Source organism: Ursus arctos, unplaced genomic scaffold (assembly GCF_023065955.2).
Source record: "Ursus arctos isolate Adak ecotype North America unplaced genomic scaffold, UrsArc2.0 scaffold_1, whole genome shotgun sequence".
In the NCBI taxonomy this organism is placed as follows: domain Eukaryota; kingdom Metazoa; phylum Chordata; class Mammalia; order Carnivora; family Ursidae; genus Ursus; species Ursus arctos.
Window position 1 is genome coordinate 51126755 of NW_026622763.1, and position 27886 is coordinate 51154640.

Here is a 27886-nt window from a genome sequence, read left to right on the forward strand (position 1 = left end):
GAGAAAGCACAAGCAGGGGGAGCAGCAGGCAGAGGGAGAAGCAGGCTCCCCGCTGAGCAAGAGCCTGATGTAGGACTTGATCCCAGGACCTTGGAATCATGACCCGAGCCAAGGGCAGACGCCTTACCGACAGAGCTACCCAGGCGTCCCATTAAATATTATTGACTATATTCCCTATGATATACTTTTCATCCCCATGGCTTATTTATTTTATAACTGAAAGTTTGTACTTTTTAATCTCTTTCACATATTTCACCCACCCGTCCATCACCTCCTCTCAGGCAACCACGAGTTTGTTCCCTGTATTTATGAGTGTTTCTCTTTTTGGTGTTGTTTGTTTGTTCATTCGTTTTTGAGATTCTGCATATAAGTGAAAGTATTTGGCATTTGTTTTTCTCCGGCTGACTTATTTCCCTTAGCATCAGGTTCTTTTTTTATACCAACCTAATGTTATTTTAAAAATATTGCTTTGATGATACTTGCGCTCTTAAGTGTAATTCTTTGGAAAAGAAAAAGAAGAAATGGTGATTATTTATAATACAAAACAGGTAACAGCAGTGAATGTGAATGGTCAGCAACTCAGTATAAATCGCAGATAGGATGTCTGGGTCAACTTAGACAAAAAAGACCTGTAGTCAAATGTGGGCACTATTTGACTTACCAGGAAGGAACACAAGAACCCACTAAGAAGCCTCTCCTCTCATCCAAAATTGCAGTTCTGTGAGGTGTCTGCATTGGTGCTGGAAAAACTGCGGGGGGCGGACACAGAAAAGAGTGCGCGGGCCCAGGTGGTCTCTGGCTCTTGGTGGTTCCGTTTGTGCATTTGTTGGGCGATGTTTCCCTGCGGTGGTCTTCTGCCCCAGGATTCGCAGGGTCTTCATGTTCAGACTCACCTGGATTGTAGTGCTGGAGCGTCTGGACTACGGATCAGAGATACGCTCACCTGGGTTGTAGACTGTAGTGCGTGAGAGCCTCCAAGCGGCCCTGCTGCTGAATTTGGACGGTGCCCTCTTCCAGGGTCCGCGCATGGATCCCTTCTGTTCAGTCCTGCTGCTGCACAGGGAGATGAGTCCGCACAGTGTGCTGAGAACCACAGGAAATGGATGTTGGCGACCACGACTGAGGGCCACGGCCCCGACGTTATGGTAACTACGGCAATAATTTGCTAACTGTTCAAAAGTAGCCCAGGCTTTTGCTAACAGAACAGACATTTTCTGCCTTCAGGGCGAGCTGGTGAGGTGGGACGTTACCAAAACAACAGTACCTCACAGACTTCTACTAGGTTTTAGGCAGATGTTTCTTCTTGCCAAATGCGTTTAAGCTTTATACGGTTTTATTGGACCTAATTTTTTTTTTAAATGAGGCTTGTTTTAGGCTCCAGTTCTCTTTTTACAATTAGAGTTGGGCACATTTTTTCACTATTCATTCATCTACATTTCCAGATATTATTTTTACCCAGTCTGAGGACTAGAGTTTCTGGAAAAATTGGAAAAGCACCCAAAAGTGGTTTTGCAAAATTTATTCTAAAGGAACTCATTGAAAAAATTTTTTCTTGCAGTCTTTAAAATTATGTATATGAGTGAATTAACTTTGAGGGCAGCCAAGTGCAAAACCAGATGCCAATTTTCCCTTCATACCCAAGTAGATTTATATGCTTTGCCTACACAACATAAGAGTATTTTCTCTGTCATTAGTTTGTTAATGGGTCAGTTGCTGGTAATTTAATGAAATGGTTCAAAGGGAAAATATTCCAGACCATTTTAAGATTGGCCTGTAGCAGTCCAAGTGTCCAATAAGATGAATAGATAAAGGATATGGGGGTATATATTTATACACACACAATGAGATATTATTCTATTATTCCATAGAAAGAATGAAATCTTACCATTTGCAACAACAAGAATGGATCTAGACAGTATAATAAGTCAGTCAGAGAAAGACAAATACCATATGATTTCACTCATGTATGGAATTTAAGAAACAAAACAAATGAACAAAGGGGAAAACAAGAGAGAGAGACAAACCTAAAACAGACTCTTGATATAGAGAACAAACTGGTGGTTATCAGAGGGGAGGTGGGTAGGGGGATGAGTGAAATAGGTGAAGGGGATTAAGAGTACACTTATCTTGGGGCACCTGAGTGGCTCAGTCGGTTGAGCAGCTGACTCTTGATTTTGGCTCTGGTGGTGATCTTGGGATGAGCCCAATGTTGGGCTCTGCACTCAGTGGGGAGTCTGCTGGAGAGTCTCTCTCCCTCTCTCTCGGCCCCTCCCCCTGCTTGCTCTCTCTCTCTCAAATAAATCTTAAAAAAAAAAGTATACTTATCATGATGAGCACTGAGTAGTATATGGAAATATTGAATCACTATATTGTACTCCTGAAACTAATGTAACAGTGCATATTAATTACAATGGAATTATAGTTTTAAAAAAAGAAAATTGAGATTGGCCCATATTGTATGGTGTTTAAAGGTGCTCAAAAGGAGTTGGTTTGCAGAACATTTGGATTTTAGTTGCAAGCCAGTCACATACACATTTGTCTGTACCCTTCTGTGTGACCTACATAACAGTAAAGCAGACTCCATTGTGCAGATATTTCAAGTCAGTACTGATTTAAAATCCCTGCATTCCTAGGCCTTCCTTTTATCCATTGAATTAGAATCTCTAGAGATTGGACTAGAATTCATATGGCACTCCCCGTGCCAGGGGAGAATGGGCCGAGAATGGAGAGTGTATAGTACCACCTGGATCAGCCAGCGGTCCGTACCGCCCCTCCCAGAGTGAAGGGAACACTGCAGCCTGTCTTTGCGCACCCGAAGGTGCAAGTTCAGAGATGTTAAGAAAGCCACATGGTAAGAGAAGGACTGGGTTTCATCTTCCTTCCAGGGAGAGAAGAGGTTGTGGAAGAAAACTAGAGGCAGAACATTATGAAGCAATGGCCTAGAGTCCCATGAGACTCCTGACCCCTGGGCAATGATCTTCTGCCTCAGCTGTTTCTGAGAGTTTCCAGACAGACATTTTCCAGTTGCTTCTAAACCATTCTGCAAGCTCTAATCACTCCTAGTGTCCCCTCCATTTCCAGCCCCTACTCTCTAGTTTGTGCCATCCCATGGATGCTTGGGGGAGCAGTGTCCTCACCAAGGCTGAGATACTCAGGGGCTCAGGGGGCTGCTTCTGGGCAGAGGTGGGAGAGCAGCCCCGCTCCAAACTCCAAACTCCGGACCTGGGCATCAGACCTCCAAAAGCCTCCCAGCAGGGCCTGTCAGCTCTTGGTCTCTGGGCATGGTGGCTGGAGCCTTCCTCAGCACACCTGTGTGCCAGCTCTAAATCTTGCACCAAGAAGCTTCAAACACTGCCATTGCGCAAACAACATTTTATTTTTAAAAAGACAGATTATCACTTAAAAGTATATACACCATCCACATTTCTATTTTATTCTCTAAAAATTTTAATTCCAGAAGTGGCCAGAATGCAAATGGACTCAGAGGACCACAGCGACCAGCAGAAAGCAAATGAGAGGAACTGACCTCCTGGAGATTTTTGTCCTAGAATCAGGTACGAGCTGAGAGCTTTGCTCTGCAGTCTTCATCTCCTCCAGCACCTTTTCTCCTGCCTTTTCTGCTCGCTGTGCTTTCTCTCGCATCTCTCTGCACATCAAACACCTGACAAGGACCCTGGGTCATGGCTCTGGTCACCCACCCATGCCCTGCGGCTAGCTCAGGATTGCTGAAAGCTGGAGCACTTGTTTTATATATGTTTTAATATATATGTGTGTGTGTATACACACACACACACAAATATATCTAAACTATATTTAGTGATAATCTAGTTACAGTGAAAACACTAAGTGATTCAAACCTGGCTTCTGATCTCAGCTACGTGAGTTTCTTAGCATGGCCAAGTTCCCTAATCCAGTCTCCATTTCCTGATGTACAGATATGGTCATTCCTATCCCCCTGTGTTGTTGAGAAGGTGAAATGAGAACTTACTCATAGACAACATGATGTCTTCTAAATGCTCAGTCAGCGTCAGTTGCTTCTTCGTGTTTGTGAATAAAGTAGATCTGTAATATATCTGACTCTGGCAGTGGCTCCCAAAGTGGGGCAATCAAGAGCGAGGGCTCTGCACCTGGGTCAGGTGGTGGCTTATGTGGAGCCCAGACCTTTGCTGGGTTGCCAAGGGGGTTTCTGGTAGTACTTTCCAAGTATCTGGGAAGGAGTGATGAATGCATTTGGTTGAAAGGACGGATGTCTGAAGATTCTGAGCTCAGCTGTATGATCTGCCTAGATAGGAGAATACAATATAAAATCAAGGGCTTCTGAAACATTTTCTAAAGAGGCTGAAATGTAAAGTTCTGGCAAATGCCTGGCAGTTTTGGAAAAGCAGAAATATCTGAAAATTAAGAATTAAAATGTTCCCTAATGCATATAATAAAAATATTAATTGGCATCATTTTATGGAATCAATTTTAAATATATATGTTATGTTTCCCTTTAAAGATACTAATGGTTAAGTGATACTGTGGAAATCTAAGAAGTGTTGGATAATGTGTCAGCAATTAAAGTCACTCTCACAATTTCTTGGACATCTTACATGATTCCCCTTAGTGGATCTTGAGGGGGCTGAGATATCCACTGGGGTAGCAAAAAATCTCTCAGGTTAATTACAGCTGTTAAAGGAGATCATGTGATTCTTTGCATCCACGAAAACAGAATTTTCCAAAGACCAAACAGCCTTCAGGGAAATTAAACATGACTGATGTGTTCTTTTTGTTCTGTCCAAGTTCTGGTTGTGTGTGTGTCTGAGAGTGAGGATGCTGTTAGCCTCTGGCTGAGGCTGAAGGAGGTGAGGAAAGAGAATGAGTAGCAACAGAGAAGACAAAACGGAACACCAGATAATACTTGATATGAGATGAAAAGAATTTCTGAACCAATGAACTTTCCAAAACCATCTATGGGATATCAGTGTATTGGAATACTCTTCGGCCAATAAAATGATAATTATGTTGATAATTTTGACACATGAAAAAATGCACCTAAAACAGTTTAAACTGCAAAATAGATGAATTTAAAATGCCATAATATGCCTTTTGAAAGTGTGTGAAATGTGTGTGTCTTTTGAAAAAATTAGAAGCTAATTTGATGTGCAGGAAATGTTTAGAGTTCATTGTTAGTTTACTTTTGTGGCAATACATTAAAAAATACCACTTTGGGTGAATATATAAAGTAACTTCTATTTCATTAAATAATAATTTGATAATCAAGTGACATTCAATATTTGCTCTGTAGCATAAAGGGTGAAAAACCATATATACAAGCATGTGAGTAGAGAGATATTGGATATTACTCCAGGAACACGGCAAGCCATTGTTGGTCCAGGAATAAGTTTTGAAATAGACAAAAGTTTTTATTTAAAACTCTCGGTCAACTATTTGAAACATGGAGCAAAGTGCAATGCAAAATACATCTATTTGTTGAGGTACATGAGAGTGTATGTGTTATGTAGTACAATATGATATTTTATTGGTAATTACCTGATCAAAACAGAGTCTCACTGAAATTCTATTTAACATTTTTATTTCCTTGGATGAGAGTCTGCATATTGAAAAATTGCCACCGCTTTCCTCTCACTAAGCTTGATGGCAGTGTGACTTGTCCTTCAAATTTTATGTTGGGCTCAGTTTCTAGACTATTATTCAGCAGTTCAGCCCATAAAACTTTCTACCTTCAAAGGAAGAGAGCGTCCAGAAAGCAACATCTGCCATTTTCCTTGCAGAGGGAAATAGACATATCTTCATGAAGACATCTAGTAACAAATTTCAGACATTTAGTATAGGGATTATGGAGTTTTAGCCAAGATTCGAGATCATCTCCAACCTTCTAAGATCATACTACATATAAAGGAATCTTATAGTCCCACCTTGGGTAGATGTTAGATTTCTATAGTTTTCTATTGCCATTTTATAACAAAATCCATAATGGATGCACACACAGAGTTAATGGCTTATGTATTGACCTAGTGATGATCTGTTTTTCCTTTCTTCTTTTTTTCAGGCTTAGGTCTATCTTGGACAAAACCAACCCTTTCTTCCCCAGGATCTGATTTCCAGTCACCTTCACCTCTGCTCTCTCATTCTACCTATTCCTTCCCCAGCCTGGGGTTTTCACACCCATCTCCTGGGCTCTCTTCCTTCCCTGCCTTACCACCTCCCTAGTTTACTTGACCCTAACGTTCAGCCTTTCCAGGTCCAAGGTCTCAACTAACTAATATAATCTATCAGTGTTAAAATGTGCTAGTGGCTCAGGTATTTAAGGTTGGTTCAACATTCAAAAATCAATGTAATCTATCACATCAACAGACTGAAAAAGAAAAATCACATGATCATATCAATAGATACAGAAAAAACATTTTATAAAATCCAATACTCATTCATGGTAAAAAGTCTCAATAAACTACAGATAGAGGGGAACACCTCAACTCAATGAAGAATATCTACAAAAACCTATAGCTAACATCATACTTAATAGTGAGAAACTTGAAGCTTTCCTACTAAGATCAGTCAAGGATGTCCCTTCTCACCACAGATGACATGATTGTCTATGTAGAAAATCTGAAAGAATTGACAAAAATACTCCTGGAATAATAAGCAATTAATAGCAAGGTTGAAGGATACATGATTATATTCAAAAGTCAATCATTTTCCTATGTACCAGCAATGAACAAGTAGAATTTGAAAATGAAAACATAATACCACTTGCATTAGCACCCCAAAATTGAAATATTTAGATATAAATCTAACAAAATATGTACAAGTTCCATATGAGGGAAATTACAAAACTCTGATGAGTAAAATCAAAGAACTAAATACATGGATATTCCATGTTCATGGGTAAGAAGACCTAATATTGTCAAACTGCCAATTCTTCCCAAATTGATCTGTAGATTTTTTTTTTTTTTTTTTTTTTTTTTTTTTGGAGGTTAAACCAAATGCGGTAATAATTTTATTGTTTTTTTTTTTTTTTTTTTTTTTTTTTTATTAATAATGATTTTTTATTATATTATGTTAGTCACCATACAGTACATCCCCGGTTTTCGATGTAAGGCTCGATGATTCATTAGTTGTGTATAACACCCAGTGCACCATGCAATATGTGCCCTCCTTACTACCCATCACCGGTCTATCCCATTCCCCCACCCCCCTCCCCTCTGTAGCCCTCAGTTTGTTTCTCATAGTCCATAGTCTCTCATGTTTCATTCCCCCTTCTGATTACCCCCCCTTTCTTTATCCCTTTCTTCCCCTACTGATCATTCTAGTTCTTATGTTCCATAGATGAGAGAAATCATATGATAGTTGTCTTTCTCTGCTTGACTTATTTCACTAAGCATTATCTCCTCCAGTGCCGTCCATGTTGTAGCAAATGTTGAGAACTCATTCTTTCTGATTGCTGAGTAATATTCCATTGTATATATGGACCACAACTTCTTAATCCAGTCATCTGTTGAAGGGCATCTCGGCTCCTTCCACGATTTAGCTATTGTGGACATTGCTGCTATGAACATTGGGGTGCATATGGCCCTTCTCTTCACTACGTCTGTATCTTTGGGGTAAACACCCAGTAGTGCAATGGCTGGATCATAGGGTAGCTCAATTTTTAACTTTTTAAGGGACCTCCACACGGTTTTCCAGAGTGGCTGTACCAACTTGCATTCCCACCAACAATGTAGGAGGGATCCCCTTTCTCCACATCCTCTCCAACAATTGTTGTTTCTTGCCTTGTCTATTTTTGCCATTCTAACTGGCGTAAGGTGGTATCTCAGTGTGGTTTTGATTTGAATTTCCTTGATGGCTAATGATTTTGAACATTTTTTCATGTGTCTGTTAGCCATTTGTATGTCTTCATTGGAAAAGTTTCTGTTCATATCTTCTGCCCATTTTTTGATTTGTTTATTTGTTTCTCGTGTATTGAGTTTGAGAAGTTCTTTGTAGATCTTGGATACCAGTCCTTTATCTGTAGTGTCATTTGCAAATATATTCTCCCATTCCGTGGGCTGCCTCTTAGTTTTTCTGACTGTTTCCTTGGATGTGCAGAAACTTTTAATCTTGATGAAGTCCCATAAATTCATTTTATCTTTTGTTTCTTTTGCCTTTGGGGATGTGTCATGAAAAAGGTTGCTTAGGCTGATGTCGTAGAGGTTGCTGCCTATGTTCTCCTCTAGAATTTTGATGGATTCCTGTCTCACATCGAGGTCTTTCATCCATTTGGAGTTTATTTTTGTGTATGGTGTGAGATAGTGGTCAAGTTTCATTCTTTTGCACGTAGCTGTCCAATTTTCCCAGCACCATTTATTGAAGAGACTGTCTTTTTCCCACCGGATGTTTTTTCCTGCTTTATCAAATATTAGTTGCCCAAAGAGCTGAGGGTCCATTTCTGGGCTCTCTATTCTGTTCCATTGGTCTATGTGTCTGTTTTTGTGCCAGTACCATGCTGTCTTTGTGATCACAGCTTTGTAGTACAGCTCGAAATCCGGCATTGTGATGCCCCCAGCTTTGTTTTTCCTTTTCAACAGTTCCTTGGAGATTCGGGGTCTTTTCTGGTTCCATACAAATTTAAGGACTATTTGTTCCAGTTCTTTGAAAAACGTTCTCGGTATTTTGATCGGGATAGCATTGAAAGTGTAGATTGCTCTGGGTAGCATGGACATTTTAACTATGTTAATTCTTCCGATCCATGAGCATGGAATATCTTTCCATCTTTTTATGTCTTCCTCAATGTCTTTTAAGAGTGATTTATAGTTTCTAGAATAAAGGTCCTTTACGTCTCTGGTTAAGTTAATTCCAAGGTAACGTATGGTTTTTGGTGCTATTGTAAATGGGATGGATTCCCTGATTTCTCTTTCTTCGTTCTCGTTATTCGTGTACAGAAATGCAACTGATTTCTGAGCATTGATTTTGTATCCCGCCACGTTACTGAATTGCTCTATAACTTCTAATAGTTTGGGAGTGGCTTCTTTTGGGTTTTCCATATAGAGTATCATGTCGTCTGCGAAGAGAGACATTTTGACTTCTTCTTTGCCGATTTGAATACCTTTGATCCCTTTTTGTTGTCTGATTGCTGTTGCAAGGACTTCTAGTACTATGTTGAATAATAGTGGCGAGAGTGGGCATCCTTGTCGTGTTCCTGATCTTAAGGGAAAGGCTTCCAGCTTTTCCCCATTGAGAATAATATTTGCAGTAGGCTTTTCATAGATGGCTTTTATGAGATTGAGAAATGTACCTTCTATTCCTACACTCTGAAGGGTTTTAATCAGGAAAGGATGCTGTATTTTGTCAAATGCTTTTTCGGCATCGATTGAGAGGATCATATGGTTCTTGAGTCTTTTCTTGTTGATATGATGTATCACGCTGATTGATTTGCGAATATTGAACCACGCTTGCATCCCAGGTATGAATCCCACTTGATCGTGGTGGATAATCCTTTTAATGAATTGTTGGATTCTATTAGCAAGTATCTTGTTGAGGATTTTGGCGTCCATATTCATTAGGGAAATCGGTCTGTAATTCTCCTTTTTGAGGGGGTCTTTGCCTGGTTTGGGGATCAATGTAATATTGGCCTCATAGAATGAGTTTGGTAGCTTTCCTTCTGTTTCTATTTTTTGAAAAAGCTTTAGGAGAATAGGTATTATTTCTTCTTTGAATGTTTGGTAGAATTCCCCAGGAAAACCGTCCGGGCCTGGAGTTTTGTTATTTGGAAGGTTGTTTATCACTGACTCAATTTCTTCATAATTAATTGGCCTGTTTAAGAAATCAATTTCTTCCGGTTTCAATCTTGGTAGTTTATAGGTTTCCAGGAAGGATTCCATCTCTTCCAGATTGCTTAGTTTATTGGCATATAGCTGTTGATAAAAATTTCTAATAATCCTTCCAATTTCAATGGTGTTCGTCGTGACCTCTCCTTTTTCATTCATAATTTTAATAATCTGGGTCCTTTCTCTTTTCTTTTGGATAAGTCTTGCCAGTGGTCTGTCAATTTTATTGATTCTCTCCAAGAACCAGCTTCTAGTCCTGTTGATCTGCTCTACTGTACTTCTGGTTTCTGCTTGATTGATTTCAGCTTTAATTTTGGTCAACTGCTTCCTTGTGCGTGGATTAGGCCTGTCCCTCTGTTGCTGTTCCAGCTTCTTGAGGTGAGAATATAAAAACTGCATTTTAGATTTTTCTATTCTTTTGAGTGAGGCTTGGATGGCTATGTATTTCCCCCTTAGGACTGCCTTTGCAGTATCCCATAGGTTTTGGACTGTTGTATTTTCATTCTCATTGGTCTCCATAAATTGTTTAATTTGATTTTTGATTTCCTGGTTTATCGAGTCATTCCTGAGCAGGATGGTTCTTAGTCTCCAAGTGTTTGAGTTTCTTCCAAATTTTTCCTTGTGGTTGAGTTCCAATTTCAGAGCGTTGTGGTCTGAGAATATGCAGGGGATAATTTCAATCTTTTGGTATCGGCTGAGACCTGTTTTGTGTCCCAGAACATGGTCTATTCTTGAAAATGTTCCATGGGCATTAGAATAGAATGAGTATTCTTTGGTTCTGGGGTGTAGTGTTCTATATATATCTAAGAGGTCCAACTCGTCGAGTATGGCATTCAAAGCCTTTGATTCTTTGCTTAGTTTTTGCCAGGGTGTTCTGTCTATTTCTGAGAGTGGAGTGTTGAGGTCCCCTACTATTAATGTATTTTTATCTATATGTCTCTTTATTCTGGTTAAGAGTTGCCTTGTGTATCTTGCTGCTCCCCTGTTGGGGGCATATATATTTATAATTGTCATATCCACTTGTTGAATACTTCCTTTAAGAATAATATAGTGCCCTTCTGCATCTCTAACTATAGTCTGTAGTTTAAAATCCAATTTATCTGATATGAGAATTGCTACCCCAGCTTTCTTTTGAGGTCCATTTGCGTGAAAGATGGTACTCCATCCCCTTACTCTCAGTCTGAATGCATCTTTGGGTTCGAAATGAGTCTCTTGTAGACAGCAAATGGATGGGTCATTTCTTTTTATCCAATCTGCAACCCTGTGGCGTTTGAAACCAGAATTTAAACCATTAATGTTCAGGCTGAGTACTGAGAGATATGCTTTTGATTCTGCCATGTTGTCAGTAAAGTCTTTGTTTGTATTGGCTGTGACTTTCTGTTTTGTATCACTCTTGGGGCCTTTTTACTTTTATAGAACCCCCCGTAATACCTCCTGTAGGGCTGGTTTCGTGGTTACGAAATTGGCTAGTGACTGTCGATTCTGAAATGTCTTTATTTCTCCATCAATTCTGAATGACAGCCTTGCTGGATAAAGGATCCTTGGCTGCATGTTTTTCTCTGAAAGAGCTTTAAAAATGCTCCCCCAACCCTTTCTCTCATTCCAGGTCTGTGTAGACAGGTCTGATGTAATTCTGATGCCTTTGCCTTGGTACGTGAGAAATTTCTTTGCCCTGGCCGCTTTCAATACTGTATCCTTGGATCTCATATTTGCGAGTTGCACTATGACGTGACGTGGTGTAGGTCTGTCATGGTTGAGCTTGGGAGGGGTCCTCTCTGCCTCTTGGACACGAATTTTTGTTTCCCTTGCTAGATTAGGGAAGTTTTCAGCTACAATTTGTTCAAATATCTCTTCTAGACCTCTGTTTTTCTCCACCCCCTCGGGGATGCCGATGATTCTAACATTGGATCGTTTCGTTGAGTCAGTAATCTCCCGTAGCCAACATTCGTGGGCGTGGATTTTTTTAAGACCATCTTCTATTTTTAATTTTTCCTCTATTAACCCATCCTCCAATTCACTAACCCTTTCCTCCGCTTCCGTGACCCTGGCCGTCAGAGCCTCTAGTTTTGCCTGCATTTGGCTCATAGAATTTTTAATTTCTGTCAAATTCGCTCTCATTTCCGCCCTTAGGGATTGTATATTCTCAGTAATATTTTCCTGAATACTTTTTTCAAGTCTACTCATTATCTTGACCATTGTTACTCTGAATTCCATTTCTGATAATTTGGTTACATCCATATCCGTTACTTCTGTGGCAGAGGCCCCTGACTCACTGTCCTTTCTTTGCTGGGGGGGGCTTCTCCTTCTTGTCATTCTGATGAAGAGAGGTTGCGGGGTTTCCAGAGCCCAAAATTATTGACTGGGTCCCAGGCCGTGCCCCTTGTTTTATAGGGATCTTAGAGATGTGGGCTTCTTCTTTAAAGATTTTATTTATTTACTTATCTGAGAGAGGGAGACAGACAGCAAGAACGAAACAGAAGCAGGGGAGTGAGAGAGGAAGAAGCAGGCTCCCAGCGGAGGAGCCCGATGAGGGACTCCTTTCCGGAACGCTGGGATCACGCCCTAAGCTGAAGGCAGGCGCTCAATGACTGCGCCACCCAGGCGCCTGGGTTGTGGGCTTCTTGATTTTTCAGCCTGCCTTCTGTGTTCTGGGGGAGGGGCCTGCCGCGCCGATACTCAGGCAACCCTGTTTGGGTAGAGTCTCCGTGCCCCTGCGAGGGAGGATGGGGATGGGCACTCTCTGAGCCGGTATTTCCAGGCTTTTGTTCTCTGGCGGCTTTCCCTGGCGGCCGGCTATGCCTCTTCTGAGGGTCAGAGCAGCAGAGGCTGCATTGTCGCAGAACAGAGGGATTGCGGCCCGTTCTCCACTGATGTTCTGGCCACTTTAACTGTTACTGTTGGTGCTGCTCAACCCTGCGGCGTCCCGGGATGTGCGCACCAACTCGGCGACCCTGCCCTCACTTCCAGGGCCGGCGCGTCTCTGTCCTTTGTGTTTCTAATGCCGCCAGCCACCGGCCGCCCCGTCTCTGTCCTTTGTGTTTCTAATGCCGCCAGCCACCGGCCGCCCCGCTCGCTCCCGGGTCTCCCGGTCTCAGTCTATGCCCGGTGAGCACACCTCGATTCCGGAGTTTCGTGAGAAGCCTGGTGGCGCGCGCACCCGGTTCAGGGTCTCAGTCTGCTGTTTCGCGGGTGCCGACCGCGAGTCCGCCCGCTCCCCCGTGCAGGTGGCCCGCCAGCCGCCAGCCGCCCCGCGCGCGCTCCGGGAGTTCCCGGTCTCAGTCTGGATCCCGTGAGCACACCGGGATTCCGGTGTTCCGGGAGATGCCTGGTGGCGCGCGCGTTCACGGCTCACCGGTCTCAGTCCGCTCTCTCGCGGGTACCCTCTGTGTGTCTTCCCGCTCCCCCGTGCAGGTGGCTGCCGCTTCCCGGCGCCCAAACACGGCGGCTCCCTCCCCCTTCCGTTTATCTTCCGATATCCTTGCACGGTTTACAGCTCCCCTCTTGGTACCTCAATACTCAGCGCTGGAGATGTTCATTTGTAGAGATCCAGATGCATCATCCTGCGTCTCAGGCTGATTCCGTGGTTATTTAGGCTGGTCTGGTACCTATCCAGCTCGACTCAGGGGACCGGCTGAAAAAGGGGTCCCCTACTCCTCCGCCATCTTAACTCCCCCCTGATCTGTAGATTTAATGCAATTCCAATAAAAATCCCAGAAAGTTATCTTATAGATATCAACAAATTGATTGTAAAGTTTATGTGGCAAGGCAAAAGGCCCAGAATAACCACCACAATATTGAAGGAGAGGAGCAAAATTGGAGGACTGACACTACACAGCTTCTAGACTTACTATAAAGCTACAGTAATCAAGACAGTTTGTATTGGTGAAAGAATACACAAATAGATCCATGGATTCGAATAGAGAGCCCAGAAATAGACCCACATAAGTATAGTCAACTGATCTTTGACAAAGAAGCAGAGACAATACAATGGAGCAAAGATAATCTTTTCAACAATTGTGCTTGGACAAGTGGACATCCACATGCAAAAAGAAATCTGGACACAGACCTCATACCCTTCACAAAAATTAACTCAAAATCAATCAGAGACTTAAATGTAAAATGCAAAACTATGAAACTGCTAGAAGATAACATAGGCGAATACCTAGATAACCTTGGGTATGGCAATAACTTCTTTTTTTTTTTTTTTGAGGTTGGGTTAGCCAGTTTAGAGTGTCTATCATTTACTGATTATTTCTATATGCCAGACAGATTATCCTAGAATCCTACAATATGGAAAAGTGAGACTTAGAGTTAGTGAACTGCCCAAGGCCTCAGGGCTGTGAAGAGATAGAAACAGGATCAAAGCCTAAAACTGGTCTCAGAGCCCATATCTTCCCACCATTCCCTGGGACCTCTAGATTACTGGTTTATCATGAAAGGATATAACTCAGGAATGGCCAGATGGAAGAGATGCATAGGGTAAGCCGTGCGGAAAGTGGGGAGAAGCTTCCCTGCCCTGTCCAGTTGCACCACCTCCCAGGATCTCCATGTGCTCACCAATTCAAAAGCTTGGCAATGACTTTTTAGATACAACACCAAAGGCACAATTCATGAAAGAAACAAATAATTGATAAACTAGACCTCATTCAAATAAAAAATTTCTGCTATTTGAAAGACAGTGTCAAGAAAATGAGAAAACCACAAATATTTACAAAAGCCACATCTGACAAGGACTGTTATCCAAAATATACAAATAACTCTTAAAACTCAACAAGAAAACAGTCTGATTAAAAAGTGGGTCAAAGACCCTAATAGAGCTTTCACCAAAAAAGAGGTATGGATGATAAATAAGCACATGAAAAGATGCTCCACATCATATGTCATCAGGGAAATGCAAATTGAAACAACAATGAGACACCACTATACCCCTTTTAGAGTGGCCAAAACCTGGAAAACTGACAACACCAAATGCTGACAAGCATGTGAAGCAACAAGAACTCTCCTTCACTGCTGCTGAGAATGCAAAATGGTACAGACACCGTGAAAGACAGTTTGGTGGTTTCTTACAAAACAAAACACACTCTTACTCTATGATCCAGCAAGTGAGCTCCTTGGCATTTACCCAAAGAAGTTGAAAACTTAGAACCACACAGAAACCTACATGTGGACGTTTATAGCAGCTTTATTCATAAGAGCCAAAAGTCAGAAGCAACCAAGACATTTTTCAGTAGGTAAATAGATAAATCTACAACTGCTCTAAAAAATATTGTCTCAATAAAAACAGAATGTGCCAATGGAAGAATACTATGGGCTCTCCCAGGTAGTCAGTGTTTTGTCTCTGGAGATTTCCGGAGACAAGACACCAGGCAGGTGTTTACTCTCTGAATTACAGAATGTGGTTTGGTGCTATCTCTAGGTACGTTCTTTTTTAGCAGATTAGTTAAAGAGGTGGTGACCGGATTTTTAAAACACCAAAACATATTTCTAAACTTGTCCTACCTGGAAATTTCTTCTTTCCTCTCCTCTTTCTTCCCATCATTCTACATTCTAACTTCCTCTTTCTTGCAGTTTTTGGTTCCTTTTTCCTCAGGTTATTAAAATCAGCAGATCACAAACAGATTAATCTGATAAGCACAAGTAAGGGCCTCATGTGACACATTTGTAAAATCAGACTTATTTTAGTTCTAGGAGTCTAGTTGAGATGGTATTGGCTTCCTGTCTTTGAAATGTTTCATAAACTAAAAATATATGTATATCTTATCTAAAAAAAATAAAAACTCCCATGTACCCACATTTGCCCATTATTTGCCTCTCCCTAGTCCTACCCTCCACTCAAAGATAATCATTATCCTGAAATTGTGCTTATGATTCTCTTGTTTTAACTTTATTGCTTCACCACATAGAGTTGCAGTGCTGAAAGATACGTGGTTTAGTTGTGCTTGTTTTGGGCTTCATATAATGTACTTTTTATTTCTGTAACTTGCTCTTCCTCTCAACTTCCTCTCAATATCATGTTTGTAAGACTCGGCTCTTGATCTGAGCAGTCATTGTTCACTTACATTGTTGAACATACTACCATTTTGTATCCATCTTTTTGTTGAAGGACACTTGAGTTGTTTCCAATTCTTAGATAATATGAATATCAATGTTTTTGATGAACATATGAATATATTTCTGTTGGGTATACCTACAGGGAATGGAATCAGAGAGTATGCCCATCTTTATCGGATAATGGCAAACTGTTTTCCAAAATAGCTATATCAATTTATAGTCCTACCAATAGTATATGAGAGTTCTTGTTGCATAATATCCTTACCAGCATTTGATATTTTCCAACTTTTAAATGTTTGCCAATATGGTGGATGAAAACTGATATCTTCTTATGATCTTAATTTGTGTTTCCCTGATTACTGATAAGGTTAAGCATGTTTTTCATACATTTATTGGGTATTCATATTTCCTGTCTGTGAAATGCCTGTTCATGCTTTCTGCTCATTTTTCTATTAGATTATTCTTATCTTTTTATATTGAATTCTTAACATTTTTATATGTTCTGGATGCCAATAATTTGTTCATTATGTGTGTTACAAATATCTTCTTCCAGATTATGGCTTGTCTTTTCATTTTTTTTATTGAGGTATGCTTGACATTCAATGTCATATTAGTTTCAGGTGTACAATATAGTGATTTGACATTTGTATACATTGAAAAGTGGTCACCACAATGAGTATAGTTACAATCTGTAAATTAATACATTATTGACTGTATTCCCCATTCTGTACATTAAATACCCACAACTTAGTTATTTTTTTTGCAAGTTACTGGGGCCTTGTTTTTTTTTTTTTTTTAATTTAAATTCAATTAGCCAACATAGTACATACTTAATTTCAGATGTAGTGTTCAATAATTTATCAGTTGCATATAACACCCAGTGCTTGGTTATTTTATAACTGGAAATTTGTACTTATTAATCCTTTTCACCCCCCACAACCCCCCCTTCCCTCTGGCAACCACCAGTCTGTTCTCTGTATCTATGAGTCTGAGTTTTGTTTTGTTTTTTAAATTTCATGTATAAATGAAATCATGCAGTATTTGTCTTTGTCTGACACACACACACATATATGTATGTATATATATGTATATATGTATTTGTCTTTGTCTGACAAATATGTAATTTTTTTTTCCATATGGGCATCCAAATCTCCAGTACCATTAATTGACTAATTCTCCTTTTTTGAGTGGTCTGTAATACCAGTTCTGTGCTCTATCTATCTATCTTCTATCAATCGATCAATCGATCAATCGATCAATAGATCTATCTATCTATCTATCTATCTTATTTATCCACTCATCCATCCATGGACACTTGGGTTGTTTCCATATCTTAGCTGTTGTAAATAATGTTGCAACGAAAATAGGGATGCCTGTATCTTTTGGAATTAGTGTTTCCCTTTTCTTCAGATAAATACTCACTGGAGGAATTGCCAGATCATGTGGTAGCTCTATTTTTAATTTTTTGAGGAACCTCCATACTGTTTTCCATAGTGGCTGCACCAAATTACATTCCCACCAACAGTGTAAGAGGGTTCCCCTTTTTCTACATCCTCACCAACATTTGTTATTTCTTGTGTTATTTATTTTAGCCATTCTGACAGGTATAAGGTGATATCTCATTGTGATTTTGATTTGCATTTCCCTGATGATTAGTGATACTGAGCATCTTTTCATGTGCCTATTGGCTTATTTTCTTAAGGGTGGCCTTTTGATAATTAAGAGTTCTTAATTTTAATGTAATAAAATTCATCAAACTTCCTCTGTTAGAACTTTGTGTATCTTGCTTAAAAAATTGAGGTCATAAAATAGTTCTTCCATAATTTTTTCTAAAATTTTAAAAATTTTACTTTTCGCATTTGAATCTTCAATGCAAACTGAAATTGAAATTTGGGGTATGGTGGAGGGTATGGAGTCCAATTTCTTTTTTTTTTTTTTTTCCATATGGGCATCCAATTCTCCAGTCCCACTAATTGACTAACTCTCCTTTTTTGGGTGGTCTGTAATACCAGTTCTGTGCTAGAACAAGTTTCCACATATGTGTGGGTCAGCTTCTGGACTCTACGTTTTATTTACCCCTACACCAGTACCATAGTGGCTTAATTACTATAGCTTTATTTTAAGGTTTAGTATCTGGGTAGAGCAGGTATCCTCATTTTGTTATCCTTCAAGAGTGTCATGGTATTTCTCGACCTTTGCTGTTCCATTCCTGATTTTAGAATCAGCTTGCCAAGTTCTAGTGACAAGCTCCAGTGGGATTTTAATTGGAATTACATTGATTTTTAGATCAATTTGGAGAAAATTTATACCATTATAATACTGATTCTTCCTATGATTATCATATTTCTCTTCTTTTTACTTGTCTCATTTAATATTTTCATTTAATATCTTCCTTTACTATCTATTCATAGATACTTTTAATATAATATTTAGATGATGAATATTTTTAGAATTACATTTTCTGCTTGTGGATTCTAGGCATGTGTTGACTGGGGAAGTCTGGATTTGTAATAATTTGTGTGTTCTTTTAGGTTTTCTATGTGGACAAGCATATCCCCTGAAAATATTGGCAATTTTACTTCTTATTCTCTTTTCCTTCTCCCATTATACCTCCAACACAATATTGAACTGGAAGTAGTAATAACAGTGGGCATCCCTGTCTTATTCATGACTTTAAAGAGAGGGACTTTAGAGAGGAGAGGAAACATTTCACATTTAATGTTTATTCTATGTCATTGGTAGCTGCCTTTTATCAGAATGAAAGTTCCTTCCCATTCCTGGTTTGCTAAGCATTGCTTAAAATCATGAATTCTTCTTGCTGTATGTCAGATATTTTTTCTACATTGATCAAAACATTCTTGTGCTCTTTCTCCTTCATTTTGTTAATACGGCAATGATAAAAAGATTTTCTAATGTTAAACTAATTCTGCTTTCCTGAAATAAACCTAATCTCATCATGGTTTATTATCTTTTTTATACACTGATGAATTCAGGCTACCAATATTTTATCTGCAATTTGTACATCCATGTTCATGAGAAAAATTCCCCTGTAAACATTTATCCTTAGAGTGCCCATGTCTGCCCTTTGGTATTATGGCAATACTTGCTTTGCAAAATGAGTTAGGCAGTGTTTTTGGGGTTTCCATTCTCTTGAAGAGTTTGTTTAAGACTGGAAATCTCTTCTTTGAATGCTTGTCCCATTTGTTTCTGTGCTTTTTAATTTGATTTCTTTCATCCCACCCCCCCAGTCTTCCTTTCCCACACCTCTTCCTTCTCTCTCTTTATTTGTTCCCTCCTGCTATATTCACTTTTTTTTCCTTAAAGAGCTTCTTGGACTTAAAAGCATCAAGGAAATTGTACTGAAGCCCAAGTATCAAAATATTTCAACTGATGTTTTTAACATTTCCAAATATAACATTTCTTTGTGTTCAGTGTGACCAATTAGTACTGCCTAGATGTGAAAAAAAAAATCTTGTAGTCATTTAAAATAATACTGACTGTTAAATGAGAATTTCAGTCCTCTATTCATAACTACTTATTTTGAAATATTTTTGAAACCAATTCAGTCACATTCATAACACAGTAATTCTAGACCTCTCTGCCTTCTGACACTCAACAATGAAGGGAAACAATTTGGATATGTAAAGAACACATCAAAATTTCATGAGGGCAAGAGCCTTTTCACAAATAAGCTATGATGATTTTCCAGGTTTTTCTATGAACCTTTAGTTCTATGCTTTATATTTCATAGACATATATCCTCTCTTCTTCTTTTAGATAGCACAAATGCAATTTTCTTGATGGATCATTATTTCTGAATGGTAATGATTACTTTAATTCTCTGTAAGAAAACTCTAGGACCTTTTTTCCTTTATTTTAGTTGAAATGTAAATATTTTAAAACCCTCCATGTCAATTTGATTTCTTTTTCTTTCTTTCTTTCTTTCTTTTTTTTTTTTTTTAGTAACTTCATGGCTAAATACCAAATGCTTACAAAAATGCAAATCTCTTATTCAAAATATAATTAAATTATAACATACACAGTTTACAAGCAATTATAGTTACATAATGTGTATAATTTGGATTTTTTGTTAAAAAGGCTATAAATGCCCAGGTACCACATTAGAACAAGAAATATTTCTTTCTGGAAATAAGATATGCTATAGCAAAAATACCATTTCTAGGTAAGAATGAATGTAAAGTAGGTCTCTCTGAAAGAATACCAATTAAGGCTCCCTCTTTAGGAACTCTAGAGGGGTCCTGTCAGTTAATTAGGTCATTTTATGCTGAGAACAGACACCAACCTCAGAATCTATGTGAACATAATTCTATGGTCACATATAACAATTGTTAAGATTGTCAGTGTCTATTTTGTATCACTTCTTGTGAGCAGTCCCTCCCCAAAAATCCTTAACTGAATTGGAATACTCCAAAGTGGATTTCTGAGTTTTCATAGATTTTAACCAGAAACCCCATTTTTCTCAATGCTAGTGCTGGTGGACACTGTGATGAGTTACCCACATACCCATTCAGGGAGAAGGACTTCAGTGTTAGTTTTCTAGGAGAAAAAGCCATAGACTGGGTAGCTTAAAACAACAGAAACTTATTTTCTCCCAGTTCTGGGGACCAGAAGTCTGAAATCCAAGTGAGGCAGAACCTCACTCCTTCCGAAGACTCAAGGATAAAATTCTTATTTCTTCTAACGTCTTGTGGCTCCAGGTGTCCCTTGGCTTTTGGTTGCAGAACTCCAGTCTCTGCCTCTGTCTTCACCTGGCCTTCTTTCCTGTGTTTCTGTGTCTTCTCTTCTGTCTCTTATAAAGACATTTGTCATGGATTTAGGGGCCCATTTGGGTAGTCCAGGATGATCTCATCTTGAGGTCTTCAACTTAATTACATCTCCAAAGGCTCTTTTTTCAAATGAGGTCACATTCACAGGTTCTGGGAGTTAGGATGTGGACATATCTTTCTGGTGATCACTATTCAATCTGCTGCAGGCTTATTTCTCCAACTACTGGTGGGGCTACCAGAAGGCAGTCTCTCCTGTCAGCCTTCTTTGGGGATTGCCTCTTTGGGGGACTGCTTTGTCTAAGGCTTCCTTCTAGGGACAGCCCATAGGAAAGTGGATATAAAATGGATCAAAGTGATCAGAGGGGATGTAGAGGACAGGCCTCCTTGGCCCAACTTGGAACAGCACTGTAAAAACACTCCAGTTCTAGAGCCCCACTCTGGTGAGGTGAGGTCTTCATTTCAGACTGCACCAGAGCTCAACTTCTCTGCCTGATCCTCCTCCTTCTCTTCCACCTTCTCCTCCTCTTCCACCTCTTCCACCTCCTCTTCCCACATCCCCTTCCCCCTCCTACTTCTCTCTTTCTCCTGAGTCCGCTTAACAGGGAGCCCAGCCTGAAACACTTTGATGAAAAGCATTCATTCATTTATCCACTCATTTATTGATTCACTACCTCAATTTATTTAATCACATCAACAAATACTTATTGATCACCTACTGCGTGACTGGTGCTTTCTTTCATAAGTATGTTACAGTGAACGTATTTGAATCTTTCTTTGTTATATCAGGATCTCTCGGTGCCTAAAGCTGACCATCCTGGGGCCTCATTTGTTAGTTGCAGATACTAAGGGCTTAGGAGAAGACCTCACAACTTGACCTGGAAGGTCTCTTCTGTTTTGAATAAATTCCAACCTGACATAAGCTTCTTTTGCTGTGATTTCCAGTTTTCCCCTAACAAAAGCACCCAAAAAAAATCCATCAATTGAGTGTCCTGATTTAGCAGAGTCTGTGTTGATTCTAAACTTTCCATGCTGTTTTAGGTCTATCTCTTAACCTTTTTGAATCTCAGTATAGAGACATGGAAAGAGGAAATAATGACAGATTCACAGTGTTAGAAGCATCACAGGATTGCAGAATGTTAGGGCACTATCAGAACCAAAAAATTATATGCTGCCCAACCCCCTTTCACTGCCAATGGGAAAAGTGAGGGCTCATGACACAGTTGCCTGAATCATGTAGTATATGTGACTTTGATTGTTTTATGTAGGGATCGTTGTCTCCCCATCCAGTTTGTAAAGTTCTTTTGGATAGAATCTGAACCTCATACTTTCCCACCCTGCTCAGTGTCTAGAACAATAAGAGGTGGGTTTTGAATAAATAATTGACTGATTGAGCCCTCTTCATCCAGCAAAACTATTTCAATCAAATGGGTAGAATTTTAATCTTATGTATACGCAGATACTACTAGAGAAAATCCAATAACCTCCCTTCTCACTCAGATCAGAGGCTTGGCAATGATCACTATCAGGGAATTCCTCCTAAAAACATAACCCAGCCTTGCAGAATAGCCCAGAAATGTCATATGTACACATATAATCTGTACTAACCCTGTTCCATCAAAAATACAGATAATGAAACAGGTTAGAAATAAATAGCACTGTTTTTAAATTTAAATTTTTTTAAAGATTTTATTTATTTATTTGACAGAGAGAGAGGCAGCCAGTGAGAGAGGGAACACAAGCAGGGGGAGTGGAAGAGGAAGAAGCAGGTTCCCAGTGGAAGAGCCTGATGTAGGGCTCAATCCCAGAACTCTGGGATCACGCCCTGAGCCGAAGGCAGACACTTAACAACTGCGCCACCCAGGCGCCCCTTAAATTTAAATGTTTAAATAGCTAATCATTATTGGTTTTATTCTACCTCATTCTAAAAATGATTTGTGTCATTTACAATAAAACACATATTTCAATATATTAAAAAAAACTAAGAAGGTGAGAAAACTGAAGTAGAAAATAAGATAGAGCTTGGGGTAATGCTAATATTCAAAGTTCATGACTTGCTAGTGGTAGGCCTAAAATTTGGCTGTGAGCATTCCAATTAATTAATAACAGTTGCAGTAGAGTGGTCCAAGTTCCCAAGTCATCAGAATCTGTTTCACCCCGGATGATGAATCTAAGCCAATCATAGCATCCTATTCTTCTTCTTGGGAAGTGGTTTAAGACTCTGTATGTGACCTATTTTTGGTAAAATAGGCATGAGAGAAATTCTTCCAGGGAAGGAGGAGCTTTCCAGGAAAGGTCTCCTCATTCTTATTCTTAAAAGAGTGGATGTCGTTCTCTGGATGTCGTTGTGTCTAGATATGATGCCTGGGCTGATGGGCCATCTGGGGATCAGCCTAAGAATGAAGCCAAGATATAAGGAGGTGGGGGTGGGCAGAGTCGAGGGGAGTTACGTTCCTTCTGACCTCTGGTTATGGCATTTTTTGGTTATTATTTAGGGCAACTTGAGTTGGTTTTTCTGTTTCTTACAGCCAAAAGCATCCTAAATGGTTTAAAAGCAGCAGTTAAGGTTGAAGTTCTGACATCAGCCAAACCTGGATCTATCATTTAACTTGTTCTATGTAAACATGAAAATGAATTAAAATCTTTAACCATCAATTCTTTCAACCTGTATTTTGGGGGATGGAGTCGTACAAATTTAGTGGAAAAACAAAGCATGTGAACTGTTTAGCACAGAAGCTAATGCCTTGTAAGTGCTTAATAAAGAGTAGATTTTAACACTGAGGAGAAACACAGGTAATCAATACCTAAGTGACTGGCTCTCTGAAACGGCAATTGAACTTTCTCAGGCTGTAATTCAGGCTCTCAACCTGCCCTTAGTGAAGGTGGAAGACAATTGACCACTTCTTACTTGTAAAGCAATCCATTACATGCTGGACTGTCATTATGAGGGGCCTCATTTGTTAATCTCAACTAAATACCTAAAACCAAAACCATGAATTAAGCAACCTATATCCAATTAAGTTGTGTTCTTACTGAAAGGACACAGTAGTGTGACAAGGATAGGACTCAAATGTCACTGTCGAGTGCCCCACAAACAGTTACCAGGATGGTCTTTACTGTGTCAGCTCTTTTGGTCTTCAGTCTGCTTGTCTCTGCAGATAAGCTCTTTTGAGTCTGGTGGGTGCTGTCAGTGTTAGGGACCTTTGGCATAAAGGTTCCTTCCTCCTTCAGGCCTCACAGAAACAAATCCTTTGGAGCCAGCCACCAAGAGACAACACAGTATTGTTTCATTTGTTTTCAAGGGGCTGTACATGGTCAGTCACTAGGCCAACTCCAGTCTGTCCAGTGATCTCATAGCGTTAAGTCGTGTCCATTCAGCTGGAGAAGGATTTCAATCTAATGTTATATGGTCCAACTGACTTATCAGAACACACAGCATTGCATTAGTAGCAAGGGTTGGGGACGGTGGATATGGGAATTGGTGGGAGCTGAGGGAGAAATGTAGCAGACTACCCTGAACAAATCTCTCTTGTCTATAGACCTGCTTTTCACCTTTCTCCAAGAAGCAGTATAAAATAGCTAATTAAATTATGTTTCTTGGGGACAAGGATTGTACCTTCATTGGTACCATTTATTGCCTGGAAGTGTTAAGAATAGTTGTTGCTCTTATAAATTTTAAATGAAGTTTAAATGTCAGTATCTTCAAAATAAAGGCATCAAGCACATTTTTGAAAATAAAAGGCTTAACAAGGTAATTTACTTTTTAAAAAAGGAATATATTATGTTTGTGAGGAGAACCACAATGAACTCAACAGCAGAGACCCTTCTCCAATGTCCTGGGGGTTCTTTTATAATCTCAAGAAAAGGGAGGGGGTCAGAATTACTGAGATTGGATTCCCTCCTTTTTAAGAGAATAATGACAAAGCCAGATTTAATTGTAGCTAGAATAATATACAACACTTCTGCACTGTGGAACAGTTCATTCCTATTGTAGTAATTTTCTAAATGTGCAAATCTAAAAAAAAGAAACAAAATGAAAATTAAAAGCACATATACCCCACCACTTCGAAATCACACTTTATCTTGGTGGCTACTTTTGCTGAGAACACACACATACACATCCATACATGTATTCATGCATGTGGGACCGTACGTATATACGCTAGTATAAACTGCATTTTTTAATGTAGTGTAACATTACAAATATATTTCCCTATCAATAAATACATTCCTGCAATTTTATTTCTACAGTGCAATTTTAATAGCTACATAGTATTCCAATATATAGGTTCTATATGTTTTATATTATAACATGCATAACTAAACCATTAGTGTGAGATCGTTAGGCTTTTCCAGTGTTTTTGTTGTTATAATTAATAGCACTATGATAATTGTAACTAACTTCCTTTATACCTCCTTATTAAATTCCTAATTTCCTTAGTATAGTTTTTGAAAAGTACAATTGCTGGTTCAAAGTGTTTGTACAATGATAAGTTTTTTAACATAGATTGCACAATTCAGCAGACATATTTAGATATTTTTATGAATTATATTTTCTACTTAGAAAAAATTCCGTTGGCCTATTAAATCATCATACCAAAATTTTCACTTTCTTTCTCCATATTTAACAGATTCATAACCAATTGTAATAGGTTTTATTTGTACTCAAAGTTAAAATTCTTTTATTTACTAATAGATCATTTTCTTGAATTTCTTCTATTATCAAAATCCCAGTAACTGGGTTTGTAGCCCAATCTTTTGGTCTGTTAATATAGGCAAATCTCTCTAGTAATTCTATTCATTTTTTTGATTAAATTGATCATATTGCATAGAACAGTAAGCTGTCACTATTTAAATTAACTGAATTTAAAATAGAATATGCTAGGCCTTTTTGATTTGCAAATTTACTTGTAAAAGCCATGCCCACATAGCAGTTAAATGCTCAATCTTTTGATATTAGCACAGCATGAAAAGCAACAGTTTTTATATTTTGGTGGCAAACATTTACTTTAAAAATATGTATACATATACATATATAATGTATGCAATATACATGTGCATATATACACATACATACATAACGTTTATTCTAGAAATATGCTTTATTGCTTACAGATTTGGAATAAATTAACTACCAAGCCAAATACTTGCAAGTGTGTTTTGTTATTGCTTCTGTATAGAAGACCACTAGCTAGATGCTCCCTTTTCTGCTATTTCAACCTTAGCAAATAAGAATACAATTTAGCACTTTGCTTGGTGATTAACTCAGTTCAAAGGCTCAGGAGACACTAATGGTTAGACAATAAACAGTATTTTAACTTTAAATTTTAGCCTAAGTTCACAGCATGGACTACTCCATTCAAATAAAACTGAGAAAAATGTGGAAAAATATGATCCTTTTAGGGACAACTGTTATGACATACGTGAGTTTCCTTAAGTAAATGTAATTCGAGTATAGAAGATGCAGTAAGAGACAATATACTAATTCTTCATATTTGGGGAGCATTGTGGACATGGGAAGTGCTAAGTCATTTTGATAGGAAAATCTGATTTTTAGAAACACAACAAATTGAGCAGCGGTTATGACTTTAATCATCTGAATGAAACAATGAGCTAATTATATATAATGACTCGCTGCTGTACTTTCAACACCTTCGGGGATCAATTTCATCCCAAAGTGAACAGAGCCAGCACCACATGGTCTGCTATCAAGCACTGACCTCTCTGATTCAAATGCAAAATGCTATTGCAGATGAAATTCACTGGGACAAAATGTTCAATAGAAAGATTACATTTCCAGTGGGGCAGAAAGATATTTGCCAGCATCTCATTAAGGCTTTGATACCAAGTCTTGGATTTCAATCAGCATAGAGATAGAATGGCAATAATCCAGTAGCAAGAATGTGTCTAGGGCTTTGTTTCCTGTAGCATTATGCATTTTTCCCATCTACAATAAAGTCTTGAAAAAATTTCCAAGGGAATAGATATGGAAAGAAATCACCTTGTAGTCATTTTAATGTCAGCCACACAACGCATGCAGGAAAGCCTCCGCGGCCTGATAACTTTGCCTCTCACTAGGGGAGGAGAAGGTGACATCATTTACATTTAGCCCAACACGTGAAAAAGCCTGAAATTCTCTGCACCGTAAATGTAGCATCAATTCTCCCACCTTTGCAGCCCCACCTCCCATCATTAATATAGTCCAGCCATTTTATTGCTGGCATTTTATCCTCTTCCCCTAGAAGTAATTTACCGACTTAATGGAAATGTGAGAGATTTGCTTTAACAGAGTTTATGAATTTAAGCAAAAGGTCCCACTGAACATTTCGCTTTGGAGTGAGGTTATTCTTTGGCCAGGAGGCATTTGTAATAGTTCAGTAATCAAAAAAGATTTGCCTCGGACTTGCTAATTTGCTCAGTCTCTTAAGTAACAAAAGGGTCTAAACTCTGCCTCTCAATTTAAAGTGAGCCCATAAAAGCTTCCAGCTTAGCAAGAAATCTAAAAATCCACAATCTGAGCTTTTAACCCCATTTCAATTTGTGCAAGTGTAATATCATTAGGGACTGATTTCTACTGCAGAGTAGCTTGGCTTTTCATGGAATTTAGTTTTTTCTCCAAGAGGTGGTGGGGTGGGGGAACACTCCAAAGGAGACAAACTACTGCAGAAATAGAGCTCGTTTCCCCTAAAAGATCAGAAGCTGGGAACACTGCAAATTTCATGGGAAAGCCTCTTTCCCAGGAAACTTGTGGTCAAATGCAGCCAGGTAAGAACTCTGGATCGGATTTGTACTAGGAGGTAGAAATTTTAACTGTATTCTTTTTAATTTGCAGGGCTGCATCTGAAAAAGATACAATCAGGCAGAATTATGACACTGTGTCCACAGATGTATCCCCAGCATCAAGAATAGTGCCAGGCACTGGGCTGCTCAGTAAGTATTAGCTGAATGAATGAACTGTAACAGAATGGAGCCGCTGTCATTGTTTGGTCAGGGACGCTGTCGCTTCGCCTCAGGCTGCCTCCGCATCCTGCCATTCTTTGGCTGGCTTCCTTGGGCTGGTTGCTCCAGCTTCTCCTGCTACCTGATGCCGCTTTCTGGAACCAACTAATCAAACCCCACAACTTAGTGCGAAAATGTGTAATGAAGATTAGGGACTCTTAATTAACCCAGAAAACAAGGAGAAGAAAACTAACCTGTAAATCTAATATCTTGCCCAACAACCTTTGTACCTAAGAAAAAATTCAC

The 27886-nt window shown here is 39.1% G+C and overlaps 1 long non-coding RNA gene across 1 annotated transcript; it reads left to right on the forward strand.

The window, feature by feature from the left end:
* LOC130544802 (uncharacterized) lies at positions 1-27578 on the forward strand. Its single transcript, XR_008961410.1, has 3 exons — positions 1-1145; positions 3458-3554; positions 27474-27578. It is a non-coding gene; the product is annotated as an uncharacterized LOC130544802 (long non-coding RNA).
* The last annotated feature ends 308 nt before the right edge of the window (positions 27579-27886 follow it).